Raw genomic sequence first — 26539 nt, forward strand, 5'->3', positions numbered from 1 at the left:
CACCGAGAGCCGCCGTCACCGCCGCTCACCATTACCGCGGCCACAGCCACCGCCTCACCTCCCTGATGCGTCCAAAACCTCCGGCTCGACCTACTCTTCCTCCTCACCGCGCCAAGCAACGCTAGGAGCCCTGTAGTGACGCCGACGCCGTCGTCTTCAACCTTCAGCTCCGAGATCGCCGGAGATGCTCCAACGTCGTCCAAGCCTTCCCCGAGCTCGTCGACCCCTCCGTTCGATCCGCTGTGAGCTTCCGCTCCGAATCCCCCTCTTCCCCGCTTCGATTTCTTGCTGTAGCCGTCGCCCCCTTGAAGACCGAACTGCGCCGCCACCTGAGCCCCTCGCCGTCGTGGCCACAGTCACCGTAGCGCCAAACCGAGCACACCCACGTCCTCACCGCACCGCGTAGAAGCAGTAGGTGCCAACCCCGCATCGCCACGGCCATTGTAGCCTCGACCCTGAGCTCAACCGAGCTCCGGCAGCCGCCACGGCCGACGCCGACGAAGATTCCGGCCACCCCAGCTGCCGCCGCCTGTTGCTTTGGATGCGCGAGAGCCCGGGCTATGCGTAGATGTCCTCCGCCGGCCATTTGGTCGCCGGAGGAGGAATCCCGATGCCCTCCGCCGTCTCGGCCTCGCCGGTGACTCAACGCCGGTGGTTTAGCCCCGGTTGACCAGGGGATTTGACCTCCCCTGGGTCTATGACATGCGGGCCCCGCCCGGCTAATTAATCTAGCTTAGGTTTAAATTTAATTAGTTTAAACTAGGTTAGTGCTAATTAAACTAGGTTAGTTTAGTTAGTCACTGACACATGGGTCCCATAGGTCAGGTTTGACCTGGACCAGCCATGTTGACTCTGCTGACGTCACCCCGACGCGCTGCTGACGCAATTAATAATTTTCTGGAATAAAAATAATCCAGGAAATTCCAGAAAATAGTTTAAACTTCTAAAAATCATAGAAATTCAACCGTAGCTCAGAATGAAATAATTTATATATGAAAAATTATCAGAAAAATCCAATCTATCCATCTGTACCATTTTCATGCATGTTAGAACAAATTGAGCTACTGATTAGCACAAATCACATAATGGCATTTTAATATCCACATATGGAGTTTGAATTTGAATCTTGGATTCAAACCAACTTCATTTAATCTGGTTGCTAGTTGCATTAGCTCAAACCACAGCATCTTGACATGTCATGATCATGCATCATATTGTGCATTGCATTGATTGTGTTTCTCCTTTGTTTGTTGGTGTTTGTCCACTCTCAGTAGACGGCATACCGACGATGAGTTCGATGACACCGATGAAGAACTATATTATCTTCAGAAGTGCCAGGCAAGCAAAACCCCCCTTGTTCATTCCGATAAAATCCCACTCTCTCGCTCTTGCTCTCTTTTACTGCATTAGGACAACAACGATTCATCTGTTACTTGCTGCGGTAGCTGAACCCCTTTATCCTCTGCATGACCTGTCATTCCACATTAAATAGATGAAACCCACTAGCATGAGTAGGAGTTGTTTGAGCCCTGATGTGCCTACTCATTCATGCTTGTTTGTCATGCCTGCTACTGCTTGGAGTTGAGTCAGGTTTGATTCATCGGGGATGAATTGGAATGTGGTGAACATGTCCTACTGTTGAGAGTTAAGTGTGTGAACACGATTTGGTAAAGGTAGCGGTGAGAGGCCATGTAGGAGTACATGGTAGGTTGTCTCATTGCAGCCGTCCCCAGGAACTGAGTTCTGTGTTTGTGATCCATGAACAGCTACTACCACACATCGGGTTCCGGTAACTCGGCCCCTCTCGGCTTATTAATCAACTTGATCTCTATCCAGGAGTTGCAATTAGTTTCTGGTGTTTGTAGGTAGTGTTAGTAGTCTACCAAGTGGCACCCGGTACAGGTGGGCTTGGGACAGACTAGGCACAGTGGCATGGTGTACCAAGTGGCACCCGGATGGTGGGCTTGGGAACCCTGCTCACATCGTTTGGGGCCGTGAGCGACACCCCGGCCGGATCTCCTTGCGGATGGAACCCGAATAGGTGATAAACCTGGACGAGAGACTTGTGTGGTTAGTCAGGTCGTGGCCGACACCCTCACTGGGCTTCCACTTGAAGGTTGCCGAGTACATGTCGTGTAAACGGCGTAAGTGGTGAGAGCGTGTGTGAAGAAGTACACCCCTGCAGGGTTAACATTATCTATTCGAATAGTCGTGTCCGCGGAAAAGGACTTCTGGGTTGCCTGTATAGTTCATAGACAAGTGAAAGTGGATACTCTAAAATACGCAAGATAAGCGTGAGTGCTATGGATGGCGTTCTCGTAGGGAGACGGAAGCGGATCCATAGTGGTGTATTGATATGGTGAATATGTGGACTCGCGTGCGCCACCTCAAAAGAGTTACTTGCAGTCATAGTTTAGGATAGCCATCGAGTCAAAGCTGGCTTGCTGCAGTTAAACCCCACCATCCCCTTGTTGATAATGATGCATATGTAGTTAGATCTGATGTAAGTCTTGCTGGGTACATTTGTACTCATGTTGCTTAATTTATGTTTTTGTAGAGAGACTTCAGTCTCACTAGTAGTACCGCGTGGACTTCGATGTTTAGCTTGTTACCTCAGCTATGATCTGGTGCCCTCGGCAGGATCTGGTAGATAGTCAGGCTTCTCAGCCTTTTTCATTTGTAGATGTCTGTACTCAGACATGTTAAGCTTCCGCTTGTGCTTTGACTTGTATGCTCTGATTGTTGGGTCATGAGACCCATGTTTGTAATATCTCGCCCCTTGGAGCCTATTGAATAAAATACTTGAGTCGTAGAGCCATGTTGTGATGCCATGTTGTATTTGCACATATCGAGCATATTGTGTGTATGTTATTGAAATGCTTGGTATGTGTGGGATCTGACTATCTAGTTGTTTATCCTTAGTAGCATCTCTTACCGGGAAATGTCTCCTAGTGTTTCCACTGAGCCATGGTAGCTTGCTACTGCTCCGGAACACTTAGGCTGGCCGGCATGTGTCCTTCTTCGTTCCTGTGTCTGTCCCCTCGGGGAAATGTCACGTGATGAATTACGGAGTCCTGTTAGCCCGCTACAGCCCGGTTCACCGGAGTCCTGCTAGCCCAGTGCTACAGCCTGGATTCATTCGCTGATGACCGACACATTCGTTGTTGGGTCATGTATGCATGTCCCTGTAAGTTAGTGCCACTTTGGGTTCACGACTAGCCATGTCAACCCGGGTTCTTTGTCATATGGATGCTAGCGGCACTATCATATACGTGAGCCAAAAGGCGCAAACGGTCCCGGGCCAGGTAACGTGGCACCGGTGGGAATACCGTGCGTGAGGGTGCAAAGTGATATGATGTGTTACATGCTAGATCGGTGTGACTTAGGATCGGGGTCCTGACAGCTTTGGCATCAGAGCTTGACTGCCTGTAGGATTACCAAGCCAAACTGGTCGAAGTTGAGTCTAGAAATTCTTTAGTTATATAAGGGAATTGATTGGGGAAGGGAACGTAATGCTCTTTTACTCCTTATACCTCATGCCCTTCTGATCTGAGTCATCTTATCTTTCCTGCGGGGTTAAGGAACTAGGCTTTCTCTTCTTCTATTAGGATCACGTGTTACTAATCCATAGACTTATAAGATTGATGGATTTAAGCCTTTGTTCAGTTTCTACTACTTCTGTATGTTGATAGTTGGTGTAGGAACCTTGATATTGTGATGTTAAGTGGTTATGCCACCATTTTCGCTGGATGTCTCAAATCTTTTTGAGCATTTACAGCCGTTATGCTGTCCGAGTCATCCCAGGTTTCTAAATAGTCTGATGCATTTGCAAATCCCTTCCTCCTGTTCCCGATGTGCCTTTGGTCAGATTAATCACACAAATCAGTGAGTTGAGGTATTCTATTACCTCAACATATATGTTGGAATTATTATTATGACCCTAGGTGTCTAGAGTATCATCTAGTAATCCAGCCATGCTCTGTGTTCCCAGTGTGATGATTCTGACCGTCATTCTCGAAAGCATCCCGTGATGCCATTTATTTAGTAGGCATTCTATTCCTGGGTTTTGAACCCGAGATTCACCCTACTTACTTCATGTTAATAGTAATTGCTAGCTCCCTTAGGTTATTAGTAACCTTTGTGATAGTCCTCGAGGTCTGTGGTATTTCCTTCTTCCAAATACCATGAACTGCCTATGGCAGAAGTTCTTTTGAACCAAAAGATCACAATCAGAGTGCTCTTGATGAGTTCTCGATTCCATGTTGTGACTCTGCCAGTTCTACCTTTCTGCATGGGTTATCCGGAAGAAACATGTTGAACTTGTTCGACATGCTAATCTATGCATCCACAACTCAGAAAATCATATGTTCTTTTGAGTTGTCCCTCTTTAGTTGTTTTCTGGCCCTTGTCTACCAATTGATAGTCAGGAGTGATTATGCATATCAATGCCTATTACTCTTGTGTTCCGTCAAGCCATTCTATCCCAGAATGACTAGGAGAAATGAACTCCAGTACCTCATCCATATCTAGGATTGGGTCAAAGTAGTCATACTCCGCAGATCAAAATACTAATCCAGTTTTTGTTCTGTTCCACCTTGGAGTGTTACCATCTTTATATCAAGAATATCATGGGAATTACACACCCTCCTATGAATTCTTGATATAGTGATACTTCTCGCCCTCATTAGTCATTTCTCGGCTCCCGTGTTGTTGCAACCGGAATGTCGACAAGTGAATCATATGTGAAATCAATACTCCTAGCAACCTTGTTGCTTGGTAGTTAAAGGACAAAAATTTCATTCTTAGCGTGTTGGTTCTTGAATCATCATTCTAAGATAGATTGTGCTACCTAGTCCTTATTTTCGGTGCACCTTTCGATCAATGAGTTAGGGCTATGCCAATCCCTTGCTTATTTGATCATCTTGTCTTGCCCTGAAAAGCAAGATTGTTCTCGAACATAATAGCATATCGGTGGTTCATGATTTTCCGATTATCTTCTCGGAAGTATCACCAGGTTGTTACCTGACCGCTATGTTGAGTTTGTGATCAAGTTGGTTCCTTGTAACCACCCCTTCTCCAAGAATCCGTGTTGGATACCCTGAGCTAGTTGGATAAGCTAAACAACAACTTGGAGAGTTGGAAGATAAAAGCTTGTCCGACTCAGTTCATTCCAAAGGGATATCCTTGTGTGTGTGTGTGTGTTGAACAAAGATGATATTCTCATCGATTGGTCCTCGTGATCAGTTGTTGGATCTGTTGTCTTGTCAAACTTTGATTTGAGTGTGGGCTATCCTCAAATCAAATCAGAACCAACGATATTCGTAATGTTGTCTTACTCGTGGTTGATTCCTCGAGCATACACCATTACATCCTTTGGTCTGACCAATACTATCACATTGGTCACATAATGGTGGAAGTCCAGTGATATGGAAATTCCGATGAGTTGTTGTTGAGCCCATCAGCAACATTTTGTCTCCTCCATGATTTGTGTTGAACATCCAGCTAGTGTTGGAAACTTGTGTAAGCATTTTCTTCATGCCCCGTTCATGAAGTATATGTTTGGATGAAAGAAGTGACTGTCTCCAGTTCATATGCTTTGGATGCAAGTTGCCGCCGTGAATTTGAGAAAAGTTGTTTTAACTTCCTCTGAAATCATCCCAAGTCAGTCATGCACGTGCGAAGTATTCCATGGTCTGATAGACTGATCATCTTCATTCTATGGGTATCCCTAGCACACCAAGCCACTAACTGATTTGTTCCAGGAAAAGGAATTCCTTCATAAGAGCTAATCATATGACTTATGCAAGGACTTCGTTATCTGCAATGATGGTTCCCCACCAGAACTCGGTAGTGTTTTATTATAAGACTACTACGTGGTCATGCTTGTCTGCGACATCATGTTCACATGTATGTAGCAGAAACGGCTCATGTTTTGGAGTTTGCTACCGTAGTTCATTCCCCGAGAATCTCGCAACGTCATTTCATCGATTTGTGTTGCAAACTTTCATTTTTCTTCCTAGACTCGATGAGTCTGGAATATCCTGACACCAACCAGATCTGAATCTCAGGCAGATATGATGGTTGGAACGTGTCCCAAGAATTATAATATTGGTCTCTCTGTAGCCGGTAACGTGGATGTCGTGGCCAACACACCCAGCCGGAAGACCTATTATTGTAGTATCTTGTTTGAGGAAGTTGGCCACCTCCCCATAAGGATTTCGTAGGATTTACTCCCTAGTTGTTCCTTATGGATTTTTGTGTTCCCGAAGTCCGACGTTTTACTTGATGTTCTAGATACCAAACCATATCTATGAATGGGATACACTAGCACATTAAGGAGAACATTAGAAGCGGAGTGCTAAATGTCTCTCGGTCGATTATTCAGATCTTGCGACCTTGGCATTACTAAGGTGAAATCTGAGAAGGTGTTATCTTCCTTTGCATCTGCATCTTCCACCGGTATTCATCATGGTAGTATGATGTGCTGCCAGGATCCTCGCTTCGGAAATTGGTAAAACCTTGATGAATACGGAAATGCTCAAGTTCTTGAGAGCATGCGCAAGCAAAATCATCCCTTGTGTTGTTTTCAACAAGGTAATCCACATCATCCATTCTAATCTGGGTATGCCATTCTACCGACCCCCTCCAAATGATCGCTTGAGAATTGCCTTAGGCTGGTATAAAGAGTTTCAATGATCTTTGAATCAAAGGTAATTCTTTTTCCCACTTAAGGGGATAATTCTACGAGTCACCTTCCCTAAGATGCCCCGTTATGGAATCATGGCAATTATTTCATCGCTATCTTGAAACCATTCACCACCTCCTCAAGTGTGGAATTGTTGTCAACCTAGTGAACCCTTGTCATCTGTCTCACTCCATTTCTTCATATGTGTGCTTCGTGTCTCAACCCGAGAGATGGTTCTATGCCTCATTCCGTGAGTTGCTCGATCTTCGAGAAGATCGATTCTTCTAGAATTTTCCTTTCTTCTCGTTGTCATGTTGGATGGAGTTCTCAAAGCAAGACGGTGAGACAAAGATGAGGATCAAATCAACACTCTTACGAAGTGCACCCTGGATCGTGAAGATTATACTAGTTTCCGTTTCCCCTTCGTCTTACCCTATGCTTGAATCTCGGGTCGAGATTCTTGTTTAGTGGGGGTGAGTTGTCACATCCCCAGTTCAGGCCTTGCTTGTTTTTGCTTTAGCCTCCATGCATCATGTTTAAATTTTATGAAATTTGAAATGGGGAAGACAGAACCCCCAGAACCCTCTGAATCCAATTAGGGTTTGCTAAAAATATTTTCAATGAACCTGAAGTGCCCTTCTAAAATTTTCATCATCTTTGCCTTGGTCTTAAACCTCTGACAAAAATGCTACACAATTTTCTAGGTCATCCTAAGGTCACTGAATTAAATCATAAGTATTTGAATTTGGACATTTAAATTCTATAAAATATTTTAAATGCCCAAATACTCCTAAACTGAAATGTTCCATGTTGGATATATTCTATACATTGGGCATGCACAGTTGGTGATTTTTGAAAGTGCCTAGATATTTTTAATAAAGCCGCAAAGATTACAGAAAATAGAAAACAGAAATAAGAGAGAGAGAGAAAGAGAATAACTTACCTGGCGCCACCAACCGGCCTAGCTGGCAGCCCACCTATGCGGCCCAGCCCACCTGGGCCCTCCCCTGTTGTCTTCCTCCTTGCCAGGAGGACGAGCGCGTGGCCGCAGCGCGCCGGCACAGCCCCGGCCACCTCCACCCTACCTGCCTGCGTCCCCGACGCCTAGACACCTCCAACGACGCCACGCACCCCCCTGGACCGCTCTTACTCTCTCCCGTGGCGATTTTCCTCTCTGCATCTCTCCCCCCTCCTCTGTTCTCTCCACCGAGAGCCGCCATCGCCGCCGCTCACCATTACCGCGGCCACAGCCACCGCCTCACCTCCCCGACGCGTCCAAAACCTCCGCCTCGACCTACTCTTCCTCCTCACCGCGCCAAGCGATGCTAGGAGCCCTGCAGTGACGCCGACGCCGTCGTCTTCAACCTTCGGCTCCGAGATCGCCAGAGATGCTCCAACGTCGTCCAAGCCTTCCCTGAGCTCGTCGACCCCTCCGTTCGATCCGTTGTGAGCTTCCGCTCCGAATCCCCCTCTTCCCCGCCTCGATTTCTTGCTGTAGCCGTCGCCCCCTTGAAGACCGAATCACGCCGCCGCCTGAGCCCCTCGCCGTCGTGGCCACAGTCACCATAGCGCCCAACCGAGCACACCCACGTCCTCACCGCACCGCGTAGAAGCCGTAGGTGCCAACCCCGCATCGCCACGGCCGTTGTAGCCTCAACCCCGAGCTCAACCGAGCTCCGGCGGCCGCCACAGCCGACGCCGACGAAGATTCCAGCCACCCCACCTGCCGCCGCCTGTTGCTTTGGATGCGCGAGAGCCCGGGCTATGCGTAGATGTCCACCGCCGGGCATTTGGTCGCCGGAGGAGGAATCCCGATGCCCTCCGCTGTCTCGGCCTCGCCGGCGACTCAACGCCGGTGGTTTAGCCCCGGTTGATTAGGGGATTTGACCTCCCCTGGGTCTATGACATGCGGGCCCCGCCCGGCTAATTAATCTAGCTTAGGTTTAAATTTATTTAGTTTAAACTAGGTTAGTGCTAATTAAACTAGGTTAGTTTAGATAGTCACTGACACATGGGTCTCATAGGTCAGGTCTGACCTGGACCAGCCATGTTGACTCTGCTGACGTCACCCCGACGCGCTGCTGACGCAATTAATCATTTTCTGGAATAAAAATAATCCAGGAAATTCTAGAAAATAGTTTAAACTTCTAAAAATCATAGAAATTCAACCGTAGCTCAGAATGAAATAATTTATATATGAAAAATTATCAGAAAAATCCAATCTATCCATATGTACCATTTTCATGCATGTTAGAACAACTTATAGCTGCTGATTAGCAGAAATCACATAAATGGCATTTTAATATCCACATATGGAGTTTGAATTTGAATCTTGGATTCAAACCAACTTCATTTAATCTGGTTGCTAGTTGCATTAGCTCAAACCACAGCATATTGACATGTCATGATCATGCATCATATTGTGCATTGCATTGATTGTGTTTCTCCTTTGATTGTCAGTGTTTGTCCCCTCTCAGTAGACGACATACCGACGATGAGTTCGATGACACCGATGAAGAACTATATTATCTTCAGAAGTGCCAGGCAAGCAAAACCCCCCTTGTTCATTCCGATAAAATCCCACTCTCTCGCTCTTGCTCTCTTTTACTGCATTAGGACAATAACGATTCATCTGTTATTTGTTGCGGTAGCTGAAGCCCTTTATCCTCTGCATGACCTGTCATTCCACAGTAAATAGATGAAACCCTCTAGCATGAGTAGGAGTTGTTTGAGCCCTGATGTGCCTACTCATTCATGCTTGTTTGTCATGCATGCTACTGCTTAGAGTTGAGTCAGGTCTGATTCATCGGGGATGAATTGGAATGTGGTGAACATGTCCTACTGTTGAGAGCTAAGTGTGTGAAAACGATTTGGTAAAGGTAGCGGTGAGAGGCCATGTAGGAGTACATGGTGGGTTGTCTCATTGCAGCCGTCCTCAGGAACTGAGTTCTGTGTTTGTGATCCATGAACAACTACTACCACACATTGGGTTCCGGTAACTCGGCCCCTCTCGGCTTATTAATCAACTTGATCTCTGTCCAGGAGTTGCAATTAGTTTCTGGTGTTTGTAGGTAGTGTTAGTAGTCTACCAAGTGGCACCCAGTATAGGTGGGCTTGGGACAGACTAGGCACAGTGGCACGGTGTACCAAGTGGCACCCGGATGGTGGGCTTGGGAACCCTGCTCACATTGTTTGGGGCCATGAGCGACACCCCGGCCGGATCTCCTTGCGGATGGAACCCGAATAGGCGATAAACCTGGACGAGAGACTTGTCTGGTTAGTCAGGTCGTGGCCGACACCCTCGTTGGGCTTCCTCTTGAAGGTTGCCGAGTACATGTCGTGTAAACGGCGGTAAGTGGTGAGAGCGTGTGTGAAGAAGTACACCCCTGCAGGGTTAACATTATCTATTCGAATAGCCGTGTCCGCGGAAAAGGACTTCTGGGTTTCCTGTACAGTTCATAGACAAGTGAAAGTGGATACTCTAAAATACGCAAGATAAGCGTGAGTGCTATGGATGGCGTTCTCGTAGGGAGACGGAAGCGGATCCATAGTGGTGTATTGATATGGTGAATGTGTGGACTTGTGTGCGCCACCTCAAAAGAGTTACTTGCAGTCGTAGTTTAGGATAGCCACCGAGTCAAAGCTAGCTTGCTGCAGTTAAACCCCACCATCCCCTTGTTGATAATGATGCATATGTAGTTAGATCTGATGTAAGTCTTGCTGGGTACATTTGTACTCACGTTGCTTAATTTATGTTTTTGCAGAGAGACTTCAGTCTCGCTAGTAGTACCGCGTGGACTTCGATGTTTAGATTGTTACCTCAGCTACGATCTGGTGCCCTCGGCAGGATCTGGTAGATAGTCAGGCTTCTCAGCCTTTTTCATTTGTAGATGTCTGTACTCAGACATGTTAAGCTTCCGCTTGTGCTTTGACTTGTATGCTCTGATTGTTGGGTCATGAGACCCATGTTTGTAATATCTCGCTCCTCGGAGCCTATTTAATAAAATACTTGAGTCATAGAGCCATGTTGTGATGCCATGTTGTATTTGCACATATCGAGCATATTGTGGGTATGTTATTAAAATGCTTGGTATGTGTGGGATCTGACTATCTAGTTGTTTATCCTTAGTACCCTCTCTTACCGGGAAATGTCTCCTAGTGTTTCCACTGAGCCATGGTAGCTTGCTACTGCTCCGGAACACTTAGGCTGGCCGGCATGTGTCCTTCTTCCTTCCTGTGTCTGTCCCCTCGGGGAAATGTCACGCGATGAATTCCGGAGTCCTGTTAGCCCGCTACAGCCCGGTTCACCGGAGTCCTGCTAGCCCAGTGCTACAGCCTGGATTCACTCGCTGATGACCGACACGTTCGTTGTTGGGTCATGTATGCCTGTCCCTGTAAGTTAGTGCCACTTTGGGTTCACGACTAGCCATGTCAGCCCGGGTTCTTTGTCATATGGATGCTAGTGGCACTATCATATATGTGAGCCAAAAGGCGCAATCGGTCCCGGGCCAGGTAAGGCGGCACCCGTGGGAATACCGTGCGTGAGGCCGCAAAGTGATATGATGTGTTACATGCTAGATCGGTGTGACTTAGGATCGGGGTCCTGACATCACGATTCTCTTGATGAACTAGACGGCTGATCCTTCTGGGATGGTGTGCACAGCTTCTACTTCCGCCCACTTGGTGAACTTGTCGGTGGCGACGTAGAAGTATCGGTAGCCTCCTGGCGCCCGAGGGAATGGCCCCAAGATGTCCAGCCCCCAGACCGTGAATGGCCACGTGAGCGGTATCGTCTGGAGGCCCTGCGCGGGCTGATGGATCTGCTTGGCATGAAACTCGCACGATTCACAAGAGCGCACCACCTCCGTAGCGTCATTGAGCGCGGTGGGCCAGTAGAAGCCGCTGCGGAACGCCTTGCCCACCAGGGTGCGGGACGAGGAGTGGTGCCCACAGTCCCCGCCATGTATGTCCGCCAGCACCTCGAGCCCCTTTTCCCTGGAGATGCACCACAAAGAAACGTCATTGGGCCTCCTGCGGTATAACTCACCATCTTTGACGTAGTACGCGGTGGCCTGGTGGGCTATGCGCTCGGTGTCCTCCTCCTTCTCTAGTAGGGTCCCCTGAAACAATTATGCCTTGAACTCCTCCGTCCAGCACCCCTCCTCAGGCTCAAGCATGAGCAGCAAGTGGGATCCAGAGGGATGACCATAGGTTGGAGCTCCCGTCCGTGGTGCCTGTGGCAGGTCCTCCTAAGGTGGTGCTGGAGTCATGGCGTGCGGAACCGCAGATGGCTTGAAGAGCCACTCCTCAAACACTCCTAGCTCCTGAGGGAGCCTTCGAGAGGATCTTTTGGCGATGTCGTCTGCTTCCTTGTTCGTCTCGCGCGGCACATGCTGCAGCTCCACGCCCATGAACCGCTTCTCCATCTTGCGCACCTCTTCTAGGTACGCCTCCATGTGTTCGTCCTTAGGCGTGTACTCCTTGTTGGAGAAATTAACGAGAAGCTGGGAATTGCCCTTGATGGTGAGGCGCTTTACCCCGAGTGCGGCCGCGGCCCTGAGCCCAGCGAGCAAGCCTTCGAATTCTACGATGTTGTTGGATACCTTCTCGCCCTGCTGAAAGCAGAGTTGTGTTGCATAGCAAAGCTTGTCCTTGGTGGGCGAGATGAGGATGGCCCCTGCCCCTGCGCCTTGCCGAGCAAACGCCCCGTCGAAGTACATGACCCATTTGTCTGGCTCTTCATCTCCTGGCAGGAGGGATTAGTCCTCACCTTCTCCATGATCTGGAGCGTCGGTCCACTAGGCCACGAAGTCAGCGAGGGTCGCGCCCCTGATGACCCTGGTGGTACTAAACTCGAGATCAAATGCTTGAAGCTCAATGTTCCATTCCGCAACTCGCCCAGCTGCGTTCGGGCTCCGGAGCACCCTCTCTAGTGGGTATGCTGAGACAACTTTGATGGGGTGGCCTTGAAAGTGGTGGCGCAGCTTCCTGGAGGCGACTAGAAGTGCGAGCAAGAGCTTCTGTGGCATGGAGTATCGTGCTCGGGCCTCCCTCAGTACTGTATTGACGAAGTAAACGGGGTGCTCAACGAGGGAGGAGGCATCAGCAGAATCTTGTTCTTCACGGGGGCGCAGGTCCCTTTCGGCCTCATGAGGCCTGTGCTCTGGAGCCTCGATAGCCATGGGGCCATTCGTAGCCTCAGGAAGAATGTCGGTCGCTGCGCCGGCTGAGACTTCAGATGTCTTCCCTGAGGTGTGATGCACTTTGCTTGCTGGTTGTGCATCCTACTGCGGCTTCTTGACTGGGCGCTCCTTCCTTGGCGCTACTAGGGCAGCGCTTGTTGAGTGTGGGGTTGCTGCCAGATAGAGGACCAAGGGCTCAAGAGGGCACGGTGCCACCATCACGGGCGGACTGGTCATATATCTCTTGAGGTCCTGGAAGGCTGCGCCTGCCTCTGGGGTCCACTCAAATGGATCGTTCCATTTCATCAACTTGAAAAACGGGAGGGCGCACTCCCCTAGCTTGGAAATGAAGCGTCCAAGCGAGGTTACGTAGCCAGCCAGCTTCTGCATCTCCTTCAGGGTCTATGGGGGGTTCATGTCTTCTATTGCCTTGACCTTTTTTGCGTTAGCCTCGATTCCTCTGTGCGATACCAAGAAGCCCAACAGCTTGCTGGAGGTGACCCAAACACACACTTCTCGGGGTTAAGCCGAAGATCCACCGTGCGCAGGCTGACGAATGTCTCCTCCAGATCTTCTATCAGAGTCCTGGCCTGACGAGACTTCACCACTATATCATGGACGTAGGCCTCCGTGTTTCTCCCGAGCTGCGAACCCAGGGCGATGTGCATCAACCGCTGGAATGTTGCCCCAGCGTTGCGTAGCCCGAAGGGCATGCAGGTGTAGCAGTACACCCCGCATGGGGTGAGGAATACCGTCTTCTCCACATCCTCCACGGCCATCTTGATCTGGTGGTAGCCGGAGAAGGCATCCAGGAAGCACAACAGGTCACACTCGACGGTGGGGTCGATGATCTGGTCGACGCGGGGGAGCGGAAAGGGATCTTGAGGGCAGGCCTTGTTGAGGTTGGTGAATTCGACACACATGCGCTCCTTCCGTCCTTTCTTGGGGATGATGACGGGGTTCGCCAGCCACTCTGGGTACCGCACCTCTCTGATGACCCCTGCACCTTGTAGCTTACGGGTTTCTTGGATGATGAAGGCCTGCTTTTCGATGGACTGCCGGCGAGCCTTCTGCTTCATAGGCCGCACATTTGGGCATACTCTCAGATGGTGCTGGACTATCCCCCTCGGGACCCCGGCCAGGTGTTTGGGTTCCCAGGCGAATACATCCTTGTTGGCTCACAGAAAGCTGATCAATGCCTCCTCTTGATCTTGTGGGAGGCCAACCCCTATGGTGAAGGTGGCGCTGGCCGTCTCATCCTCGCAGACCGGCACTTGCTTCGGCTCGGCTCGGTCCTGGGAGAACAACTGCTTCTTCTTGGCAGGCGATGCCTCCGGGGCTTCCTGATCCTCCTTCTTGTCGAGTATCGCGGTCGCGGTTGTCTTGAAGGCGAGCTTGAGGGCCTTCAGCGCGCCTTTGGTGTCTCCTACCACCATGAGGACACCGTTGATGCCCAGCATCTTCATGAGGTTGTACGCGGGGTGGGTCGTAGCCATAAACTGCGCCAAGGCTAGGTATCCCGGAATAGCGTTGTACGGCAGGTTGATCTTGGCGATGTCTAAGTCAACGAGCTCGGTGCGGTAGTTGTCACGAGTCCCAAAGGTGATAGCGAGACGGATCTGCCCCAGGGGCCTGGTGGAACCATCTCCAACTCCAGAGAAAGGCTTGGAGGGGCGGAGCCGGCTGGGCGGTACATGGAGTAGGCCGAACGCCTCCGGGGAGAGCACGTTGAGGCCAGCTCCGCCGTCAATGAGGGTCCTGGTGATCGCCACATGGCAGATGGTGGGGGTTCATAGCATCGGGAGCGCGCCTGCTCCCGTCGTGGCAATAGGGTGATCTTCGGGGCCGAATCCAAGGTCAGCTTGGGGCGCCGCCCAACCCGGGGGAGCCCCCGAGCCCGCCTGAGAGTTGCCTGCCGGCCGGTAGAACTGCTTGACATGGCGGTCAGAGGGTGGGGCCTGCGAGCCGCCCAGGAGAGCTGCGACGACCGGGGGCGCCAGCACCGCGTAGTGGCCGAGGAAGAGGTAGAGCAGCTCCTCCCAGGAGGCCACAGAAGATGCCGGCAGGTTGAGCAACCAAGCGCGTGGCGCGCCTACAAGGGCCATGGGGAACCAGTTGGCCTTCACCTTGTCATCTCCACCAGTCGCCCAAACTGCTTCCTTGTATGCCTGAAGGAAGGGGGATGGATCTGCCGCACCATCGTAGCATGGCGGCATCTCCGGTCGGAACTTGTGCGGCCACTATACTTGCCGCAGGGATAGGGCAAAGCAGCGCAGCCCCGGTGCTTCGCGCATCAATGAGGCCGACTGAGGAGCGCCCGCCATGTGGGTCAGTGGCACGATCTGGAGGTCGAGGAAGAGGATTCCAATGCACCCCTACATGGCGCGCCAAATGTCGGATTTCGGGATCCGGCAACCCGTGAGAGGTTTGAAGATTGGGGTGCGTGCAGAGATCTCAACCTGACCAGCATGCCTACTCGCGATCCTCCCTAGCCTAGCGCGAAGAACTCACAGAGACACAAAGACACGGAGATTTATACTAGTTCGGGCCACCGTTGTGGTGTAATACCCTACTCCAGTGTGGTGTGGTGGATTGCCTCGAGGGGCTATGGATGAACTAGTTACAAGGATGAACAAGCCTCAAGAGGTGAGGTGTTCTTGAGCTGGTGTGGTGCTCCACTTGCTCTGGTTTCGGTCCCTTTCTAATGGTAGTGGCTAAGTCCGATATATAGTCGCCTTGGTCATCTTCCCAAATATGAGTGGGAAGGGATTCCACAATGGCGGAATTTGAAAGGGGACAAGTAGTACAGTCTATCCTGACAAAAGTAGTTTTCGCCTGCAAAAAGCCTCTGGTCGTGACGCCGCACTGGGCTCGGTGATGACCTTCGTCCTGCCGTCCTGGCGGTCTTGGTCTTGTTGTACCAAAATGGAAACATTTGGCTGATTCCTCGGGCCTACGCACCTGTGGCTTGCCGCTCTTGCACCAAAGAGGAAACCTGCACTATGCACCCGTCTGGCGCCCGCCTGGCCTTAGTCGTCATGGCTCACGTCAGCTGAGCCTCATGAGGTAGCTGCATAGATCTCTTCGCCCCTTAGGAGCCCTCCTGACGAGGTCAACTCCTTCAGGGGTCTTGGCGTCATCCGCCTCGCGAGGCTTGGCCCCTCGCGAGGACCTTGCTGCGTTGGTGTCGAAGCTGGGCCGTACCAGGCCAAGGATGGAGCCACGTGGTGGGCCGCTGGCAGGCAGACTGGATACCCCCAAGTCAAGGACACTGACAGACGGCGAGCCCACGCTCCCGAGCCTCTCTTGCTCACTCCAGGGGCACTAACATGCTCCCAGTGCCACTAGGAGGCTGCCTAGCCACTCCGCTTGCTCGCTTGAGCACGGCAGCCGCGTCCCCGCACCTGCCCGAACTCCGATTACCGCCTAGCTCGCTGCTACCGTCACCGTAGGCCGACGCAGCTCCCCCTACTTGCTCCATTCGATGCGCACGAGCTCCAGCTAGCTGTAGAGACCAACTGCGGCTCAAGCCGCGGCCTGTAGGCAAAACCCAAGCCACTCCAGTGCGCCTCCGCCGTGTTTTTGGTCGTCGGCGGCGAAACTCCGGTGTGCTGATGTGGCATGCTTAATTAGCGCTAATGACCCTGCTAAGCATCCATTGAGCCACTGCCATGTGGACCCCTATGCCTATTTAGATTAGTTTATTACTTGTTTAATTTAATTCATAACCCCAGTGGCCCCACGCGTCAGCTTTGACCGTGCTGACGTGGCCGTTGACTGGGCCCAACCGTTAGCGACTCTAACCAGCACCGCGACACTGACCAGTGGGACCCACTGGTCAGGTTTGACCTAGACCAGGTCTGTTGACCTGCTGAGGTCAGCATGACGTAGTGCTGACGCAGTAAACATTTTCTGGGATTTTAAATAAATCAGAAATGATTTATAAATTTTAGAAAATGTCCAAAACTTCAAAACTTCATAGAAATTCAACCATAACTCCAAATGAAATAATTTATATATGAAAAATGATGAGAAAAATCCAATCTATCCATTTGTATTGGTTTCATGCATGATAAAGCAACTTAACCTTGTTGTCTAGATCAAAACATGATAATACACCTTATAAGTTCATTGTTTGAATTTGAACTTGAACCTTGGGTTCTAAATAACTCAAACACTTCTGGTTTTAATTACATTAGCTCAAATCACAGCATATTGCCATGTCATGATCATGCATCATATTGTTGCATTGCATTGATTGTGTTCTTCCTTGTTTGCCAGTATTTGTCCCCTGTCAGTAGACGTGGTTCTGACGATGAGATCGATGACACCGATGAAGAACTATACTGTCTTCAGAAGTGCCAGGCAAGCAAAAAACCCTTGTTCATTCCAATACAATCCCACTCTTTCGCTCCTGCTGTCTTTTATTGCATTAGGACAACAACAATTCATATGTTACTTGCTGCGGTAGTTGAACCCCTTTCCCTCTACATGACCTGTTATTGCCACAATAAATAGATGAAGCCCACTAGTATGAATAGGAGTTGTTTGAGCCCTGATGTGCCTACTCATCCATGCTTGTTTGTCATGCCTGCTACACTTAGAGTTGAGTCAGGTCTAATTCATCAGGGATGAATTGGAATGGTGATGAACATGTCCTGCTATTGAGAGCTAAGTGTGTGAACACGATTTGGTAAAGGTAGCAGTGAGAGGCCATGTAGGAGTACATGGTGGGTTGTCTCATTGAAGCCGTCCTCAGGAACTGAGTTCTGTGTTTGGGATCCATGAATAGCTACTACCACTCATTGGGATCCTTAATTGACCCTCTCGACTTATTAACCGCTCATGTCCTCTGTTCAAGAGTTGCAAGTAGTTTCTGGTGTTTGTAGTATGCTGGAGGCCATGCGCAGCACTGACCTGAGGGGTGCACTGTGATGCAATATGCACGTGGCCCGGTGTACAGAGACGCCCGTTTGGTGCCTCGAGAACCCTGCACACATCATTCGGGACCGTATGTGGAAACTTTGGCCGGACTCCCTGCGGATGGAACCTGAATAGGCGATAAACCTCGACTAAAGACTTGTGTGGTTAGTCAGGTCATGTCCGACACCCTCGTTGGGCTTCCGCTTGAAGGTTGCCGAGTACATGTCGTTTAAATGGCGATAAGTGGTGAGAGCATGTGTGAAGAAGTACACCCCTGCAGGGTTAACATCATCTATTCGAATAGCCGCGTCTGCAGTAAAGGACCTCTGGGTTGCCTATATAGTTCATAGACAAGTGAAAGTGGATACTCTAAAATTTGCAAGATAAGCATGAGTGCTATGGATGGCGTTCTCGTAGGGGGGCGAGAGTGGATCCATAGTGGTGTATTGATATGGTGAATATGTGGACTCGTGTGCGCCACCTCAAAAGAGTTACTTGCAGTAGTAGTTCAGGATAGCCACCGAGTCAAAGCTGGCTTGCTGCAGTTAAACACCACAATCCCTTTGTTGATAATGATGCATATGTAGCTAGTTTTGATGTAAGTCTTCCTGGGTACATTTGTACTCACGTTTGCTTAATTTATGTTTTTGCAGAGAGATTTCAGTCTCACTAGTAGTTCTGCATGGACTTCGATGTTTAGTTTGTTACCTCAGCTACGATCTTGTACCCTTCGGAGGAACTTGTAGATAGTCAGGCTTCTCAGCCCTTTTCATTTGTAGTTGTCTGTACTCAGGCATGTTGTGCTTCCGTTGTTTGTATGCTCTGAATGTTGGGTCATGAGACCCATGTTTGTAATACTTGGCTCCTCGGAGCCTATTGAATAAATACTTTGAGTTGTAGAGTCATGTTGTGATGCCATGTTGTATTTGCGCATATCGAGCATATTGTGTGTATGTTAATGAAATGCTTGGTATGTGTGGGGTCCGACAACCTAGTTGTTTATTCTTGGTAGCCTCTCTTATCGGGAAATGTCTCCTAGTGCTTCCAGTGAGCCATGGTAGCTTGCTACTGCTCCGGAACACCTAGGCTGGCCGGCATGTGTCCTTCTTCGTTCTGTGTCTGTCCCTTGGGGGAAATGTCACGCGTTGATCCTTTAAGTCCTTGTAGCTTGCTACGACTTGGGTTCATACGTTGATGATTGACACGTTCGTTGTTGGCTCATGTATGCCTGTCCCTGTAAGTTAGCGCCACCTTGCATTTATGACTAGTCATGTCGGCCCGGGTTCTTTGTCATATGGATGCTAGCGACACTATCATATACGTGAGCTAAAAGGCGTAAATGGTCCCGTGCCAGGTAAGGTAGCACCCGTGGGAATATCGTGTGTGAAGCCGCAAAGTGATATGATGTTTTACATGCTAGATCGGTATGACTTAGGATCGGGGTCCTGTCAGCTTTGGTATCAGAGCCTGACTGCATGTATGATTACCAAGCCAAATTGGTCGAAGTTGATCCTAGAAACTCTTTAGTTATGTAAGGGAACTGATTGTGGAAAGGAACATAAGGCTCTTTTTACTCCTTATACCTTATGCCTTCTGATTCGAGTCATCCTATCTGTCGGGGGGATGAACCCTGGGTAGGAAACGGAACCCGGATCCTTTTCAAAAACAGCGGGGCCCGCATCGCCCCGCGAACCGGCACGCGGCTGGCCGGGTCGCTCGACCCGGCATGGCCCGCAACCCGGCCAAACTCCCCGACCCGGCAAGGTACGTCAACTCGGCCATAGCAACTGGCGTAAGACAACTCGACTCGGCGTAACCAAGGCTTCCACAGCAAGCCAGCCCCACCCGTGTTGTCCATGGCAACCCAGCCACGGGTCAGCTCCCGTCCCATCCAGGTCGTACGATGGGACGAGACCTAAACCACCGATGACCAAGACAACAATGTTTTCACCCATGCATGTTGTCAACCGGGGCATGGCAATAGTGCCCCTCACCTACCCGCTAACCAAGGCTGGCGTGGCAACAGTGCTCCCGCCCTCACCGCTGACGACAGCAAGCGGCAGCCTGACGGAGAGCACTGTACACGACTCGACTCGGCCACGCCCTGACGATCGACAAGACGGCGCACAGTCCCCCTAGGCATGCGGGGCCCGCGCCTAGGGGAACTCGGCGAACCACAAGCCCACAAGCGGGACCCAGCTTGCTGTCCCGGACACCGACAATACGGACCCAGCGACTCGACATATTACCATTGTAACCCTGGGTGGGGTGATCTATAAAACCCCCTAGGAACCCACGCCTACAGAGGCCAAGGAACGAGGCATGTAAGAAAACGAGAGACGAGAGATAGAATGGAAGAAACAGAAGCACAAGCAAGCATAGAACTAGCCACCCAACAACAGCATCGGAGAGAAGGAGCAGCCCAAAGCCTTGGCCAGCTTCCTTCCTCCTCTACACAGCTCCAGGAGCAACATTGTACTATCAATCATCCAACCAAACTCAGCAGGACTAGGGGTGTTATCTCTCCGGAGAGCCCCGAACCTGGGTATGTCCGGCGTCCCGCGCCCGCGCATACCAACCTCGCCTCTAGAGCCCACCAACGCCCTGGAGCCTCCTCCTCTCTTTAGCCATCCCTTGGCATCTGCCGTGTGCCCACCACAACAGTTGGCGCCCACCGTGGGGCAGCTCGAGGAGCTGGCCAGGAGCATGCTTCAGACGGGCCCCTTCTCCTACACCGACGAGTCCGTCGCGCTAGCGGACGACGTCGTCGGGGCGCTCGCCACCTCCTTCGCCGTGCTCCGCATTTCCGATGCACTCACGGTCGACGAGTACCCCAGCAAGGTGCTCAGCTACTCCGACTCTCCCCTTTCCCTCGGTGGTGGCATTGCTGCCGGGGGGATGGACATCCATGTGGAGGTTTACGCCACAGGCGATGGCGCCTCTTCCTCGTCGAGCAAGAAGAGGAAGGCCGCGGAGGCCAGGGCCACCGCGGAACGGACCGAGCCGTCTGTTCCGCTGTGCGCTGCGATGCAGAGCCTCCGCATCCCCATCGGCACCGACATCGACACCACCAACATCGCCGAAGCCCGAACCCAGCTCGAGGATAGGCGCCAGCAGATGTTGGACCTATCCAAGACGCTGGCCGCCACCAGGCGCTGCCTAGAGGCCGCTCAGCTGGAGCACGACGCCGCTCATGGAGTTACGCCCGCCACGGCCGAGCCAAGCCGGGTCACTGACGCACGCGCCCGGGGAGGAGCGATCGGTCGAGCCTTCGGCGCCATCCGGACCGTCTATGAAACCCCAGTGAAGAACATGCGCGCTACGGAGGCAGCCGCGGTCGGTCTCGACCAACTCATGGGCGAGGAGCTCAAGGAGCGCATCGGGCGGATGCGCGAGCTCCTCCGCGCCGCCAATACCCAGCAGGATTGCCTCAACCAACTCCCCAAGCTGGCGAACTTCTGCACACGGCTTCCTCGCCACCCAGCGAGGCGCACTCGGCCAAGCCCGGACTCGACGCAACTCGGCCGCCGACGCTCTGGGCAACAAGCCCGCCACGGAGACCCAGAGTGGACCCGCCAGCTTGGCCAGCCTCCGGCTCCAACTGACCCGGCCCCTCGGGGCCTGGCCGCCAGTCGACTCAGCCTGCGCGCCATCGACGATGCCAACGCGCGCCACCGCCTCGATCAGCTCGCTCGCTCCCTGGAGGTGGAGGACAGCGGCGCTATCGGGCCAGCGTGCTTCGGCCCACGCATCCGGGAGGATCCCTTTCCGAAAAGTTTCGTGCTCCCCCGCGACACCCCCAAGTACAATGGGACCGTGAAGCTAGAATACTAGCTCACCGACTACACCACGGCCATTGGCATCACCGGCGCCAATCGTCGTCTAGCCGTGCGCTACGCACCGCTCATGCTCCAGGGGTCGGCCCGCACGTGGTTGAACAGTCTGCCGATGGGCAGCATCAACGCGTGGGTCGACTTCGAGGAGGCCTTTGTCCGCAACTTCACGGGGACCTACAAGCGACCCGGTCGCCCTAGCCAGCTCGCCATGTGCGTGCAGGGGCCGACGGAGACGGGTCGCGAGTACCTCGCACGCTTGACCGAGCTCTGAAACAGCTGTGAGGGCATCTATGAAGTCCAGGCGATCCAGTACTTCGTGAGCGGGTGCCGACACGGCACCCTCCTCAAGCAGAAGCTCTTACTCTCCGAGCCGGCCACCATGGCTGCGCTCATGGTGATGGCGGACAAGTACGCCAATGCCGACTCCTCCATGAAGATCCAGGTGGCGTTGGACGAAGCCGACAAGGCAAAGCCGGTTCCTCCCCCGAAGCCGGCCGGCGAAAGCAGCCGACAGCAGCATCATCAGAACAACAAGCGCAAGGCCGAGCAACCAGCACAGCGTCACGACAACCGGCTCATCGCGGCTGCCGAGCCCGCAGCGGACCCGGCAGTGAAGCGCCGGCAGACCGACAAGATGGCATGGAAGCCCGCCATGAGTTTCAAAGAGATGCTCGACGCCCCATGCAAGCACCACAGTGGCACAAGACCCTCCACGCACACGCTTCGGCAGTGCGCCATCACCAAGCACATCATGAGGGGAGACGTTCCGCCTCCTCCGGCTCCGGCTCCAGCTCCGGGCGCAGGGCAGCTGTCGGTGTCAAAACCGGCGGATCTCGGGTAGGGGGTCCCGATCCGTGCGTCTTAGGTTGATGGTAACAGGAAGCAAGGGACACAATGTTTACCCAGGTTCGGGCCCTCTCGATGGAAGTAAAACCCTACTTCCTGCTTGATTAATATTGATGATATGGGTAGTACAAGAGTAGATCTACCACGAGATCGTAGAGGCTAAACCCTAGAAGCTAGCCTATGATGATTATGATTGTAATTGTGATCGGCCTTCTAAGGACCAACCTCTCTGGTTTATATAGACACCAGAGAGGGCTAGGGTTTACATGGAGTCGGTTACAAGGAAGGAAATACAATATCTGGATCGCCAAGCTTGTCTTCCACGCAAAGGAGAGTCCCATCCGGACATGGAATGGAGTCTTGAGTCTTGTATCTTCACGCTTCAATAGTCCGGATGATGTATACAGTCCGGCAGTCTAGATACCCCCTAATCCAGGACTCCCTCAGTAGCCCCTGAACCAGGTTTCAATGACGATGAGTCCGGCGCGCAGTCTTGTCTTTGGCATTGCAAGGCGGGTTCCTTCTCCGAATACTCCAAGGTAATTATTGAACACGTAGACTGTGCCCGGATCTGCAAGATGATCTTCACATACCGCCGTAGAGAGAATGATATTTCGCAAATGCAATCTGCTGACAACTTTTTAGACAACGTGACATGTCATTATGGTCGGGTCATTATTCGAACCGTTTTCCCACAACCAGCCACAGCGCATATTGCGAGGCGGTTTCTTTGACACGTCTTGTCAAAGCAGAGATCGTGTCCCCTTATCACGGGATTCTCATCAATACGGGTATGGATAATCCCACCATGCCATCAATCATGGCACTTGGGAAGTAAGCAATTCTCAACGGGTGAGTGGGGAGGCGCATCGCTTTCGTCGCCTCTATAAAGCGATAAGAGTTCCCCATTTTTACCCACGCCTTCTTCCTCCTTTGCCCACTCTTGCCCCCTCGAGCTCCAGCGCCCTAGCTCAAGTCTTCTCCACATAGCTAAACATGTCCAAAGCAGGAGGCAAATGGGTGGCTTCCACCGTGAAGGAGAAGCACATCACAAATCTTTGGGTGGTCGAATACTTGGCCGCAGACATAGCGCACCGGCTACCAGACAACGGGCAGGTCATTCCAACCCCGGGACCCCACGAGAGGGTCATGTTTCTCGCCCACTTCGTCCGTGGACTGGGGTTTCCACTTCACCTCTTCGTCCGCGGGCTCATGTTCCACTACGGGCTAGATTTCCATGATCTAGCCCCAAATTTCGTCCTCAACATCTCAGCGTTCATCGTCGTATGCGAGGCCTTCCTTCGCATCAGGCCTCACTTCGGCCTTTGGCTACGAATCTTCTGCATGAAGCCGAAGGTCGTGAGCGGCCAACAAGCGGAGTGCGGAGGGGCCATGGTGGGCAATATGCCTAATGTCACCTGGCTTAACGGCTCCTTTGCGGAAACCGTGAAGGGGTGGCAGTCGGGGTGGTTCTACATCACCGAGCCGCACGGCGCCAATTGGACGGCGGCCCCCGAGTTCTGATCCGGAACCCCCATGCGGCTCACCTCCTGGGAAAGGAAGGGCCTGCCCTGGGGCGAATCTACAGAGCTGACCGGACTCCAGACCTGCATCAAGAGCATGAAGGACAAGAACATCAAGCTTGTCAACGTGATCCAGGTCATGCTCGTTCGCCGGATTCTCCCGTGCCAAAGGCGGGCATTTAATTTGTGGGAGTTCGTCCCGGCCGAACACCAGACGCTTTGGAGGCTCTATGGCATGACGCACAAGGACGCATGGAAGGCGCTGTTCAAGGCCTCAGAAGTACCTCCTCCCACATCTGAGGACCGCGGGCTCCATGCAGCGCGGCCTCCTAGTCAGGTGAGTTTTCAGGCTACCACCGGATTTGGTTCTTCCCAATATATTCATGGGGGAGCCTTAAGTAATTGTGCATATTTGTTCAGGATTATGTGGAGACAGCGGAGCAGATTGATTGTCCGGCTCTGCTGCCAGAGGGCCCAGCTGATGCTCTCCTGACAAAGATGCTAGTCCCGGTGCCCTACAAGGTACCGGAGAAGAAGGCCGAAAAGAAGGCCCCGGGGATCCGAAAGGGTCTCCGGCGTAAGGTTGTGCCAGAAGCCTCGTCCGAGGATGACGAGGCACACTCCTCCCCCGAAGGGGAGGAAGAAGAGGAAGAAGGGGCCACCCCACCCAGAGAGGGTGAGGGGCCCAAGAAGGCGGACCAGGGGGCCGAAAAAGGCCCTCGGCGCAAGGCCGTCATACCCACATCGTCTGATGACGACGAGGTAGATTCTTCCTGCGGAGGTGGGGGGAAGCAAGAAGAGACTCTACCTCCCCGTACTGGGGAGGGGGAAAGAGGGAAGCCGCCCCGAAGGGGGAGGCTGGGACGTCCAAGAAGGGAAAGGTGTCCCTTCCGGACTACTCAGCCACGGTCGCCCATAGCAAGGAGGGGTGGCTGCCCAGGGGGAAGCCCATAGCGCGATCGTAAGTATCCGCATTCTATCATGACTTTACTTCATAGTTTTGTTTATAACGCCGAACATATGTGCAGTCCGGCCAGGGCTCATCCTGAGGTATCTTCTTCGGCCGGGTCCCTGAGCAATTCGGAGATGAACTCGCTCCCGACGGCCACTACTCCTCAGCCTGCAGATGACACAGAGGTGTTGTCCCAAAGGCTCCCAGAGCAGGGGGAGGTGGCTCTGGAGACGCCCCACGGCGGAATCCCAGATGTCGGACACGCGGGGTTCAAGATCCCCGCGGATCGTGCCGATGAGAGCCGCAGCAAGCCGGACTCTCATCCGGATACTGTGTCGGAGCCTCCGATGGCTCCGGATGCGGGCAGGCGGTCCCTCGCTAGGGAGGGTGAGCCGTCCATGCCGATGACTTACGTCATGCCAGAGGCGTCGGATAGTCTGCTGGAAGCGCTTCGCGGCGCTTCCATGGATGACGAGCACCGCACTCTTATGGGTGTGGTGATTCAGAAGGTTCTGTCCGCCAAGAGTGGACTAACCGAAGCATGTACCAGCCTCCTGATAGGCTTCGAGGTAAGTAATAAAAATGTGTGAAATTACCACCGATAGGTAGTAGCCCCTGATACTCTGTTTGGTGTTCGGAAAGAAAAGCCAAACGGAGGGTCCATTATAATCTGCAGGAGTCTAATAATAAGTATTCATGTGAATAAGCAGGCTGTGATGCTTGCTGCTGCTGCCCGCACAGCCGAGGTTGCCGAACTAAAGCGGGACCTGAAGCAGGCGCAGGGAGAGCTCGACCTCACGAAGAGGCAGCTCGAGGAGAACAAAGGTGAGTGATTCTCCGCTCTTATTTATTTAAGGATAGATAAAATTTATTAGTCTAACGGCGAAGCGTCGTGACTGTGTAACAGGGGCCACCGCCGAAGTGGCGTCCCTGAAGAAAGCGTTGTCCGAGGCCGAAGACAAGGCGGCCATGGAATGCAAGGAGCGCGAAAAGCAAAGTGCTAGAGTGGGCGAGGTACAGCAAGAGCTCCGGGACCTCGGCAAGAAGTTTGAGTCCGTGGAGCATGATCTGAAGATGAAAGAGGCCGAGCTTGCGAAGGCCCTCGTGAGTATGAGAGACAACAAGGCCGAAGATGAGAAGGCACAGCAAGAAATCCAGGAGGCCAAAAAGATAGCGGCGGGTAAGAAATTCTTTATGCAAAGCAGACATGTGGAGGAGGCGTTTATTTTACTTACCCGAACTCGGAGCTCTCCAGGGGCATTCGCAGATCTGCCACGCAGCGTATCAGATGCCGCGGAGTTCTACCGTGCCCAGGAGGGGAGCTCAATGGAGAAGCTGTTCTGGTCCCAGTATGCTAGGGCCGAACACCCAATGCCTTTGAGTGACCAACTTAAACAGTTGGTCGAACTCCACAGGGTGGCCGAAGTGGCTATGAAAATTTCATAGTCCGGATGTGGCCTGGTGAGCCCCTGCCCACTAGCTACTTCGGCCTGATCAAGCGGATGGTGAATGCCTGTCCGCGGCTTGAAGTTATCAAGCGATTCGTTTGCATTGAGGGTGCCCGCCGGGCTTTTGCCGACGCGAAGGTGCAT

This window comes from Triticum dicoccoides, chromosome 4B (assembly GCF_002162155.2).
Source record: "Triticum dicoccoides isolate Atlit2015 ecotype Zavitan chromosome 4B, WEW_v2.0, whole genome shotgun sequence".
Taxonomy (NCBI): domain Eukaryota; kingdom Viridiplantae; phylum Streptophyta; class Magnoliopsida; order Poales; family Poaceae; genus Triticum; species Triticum dicoccoides.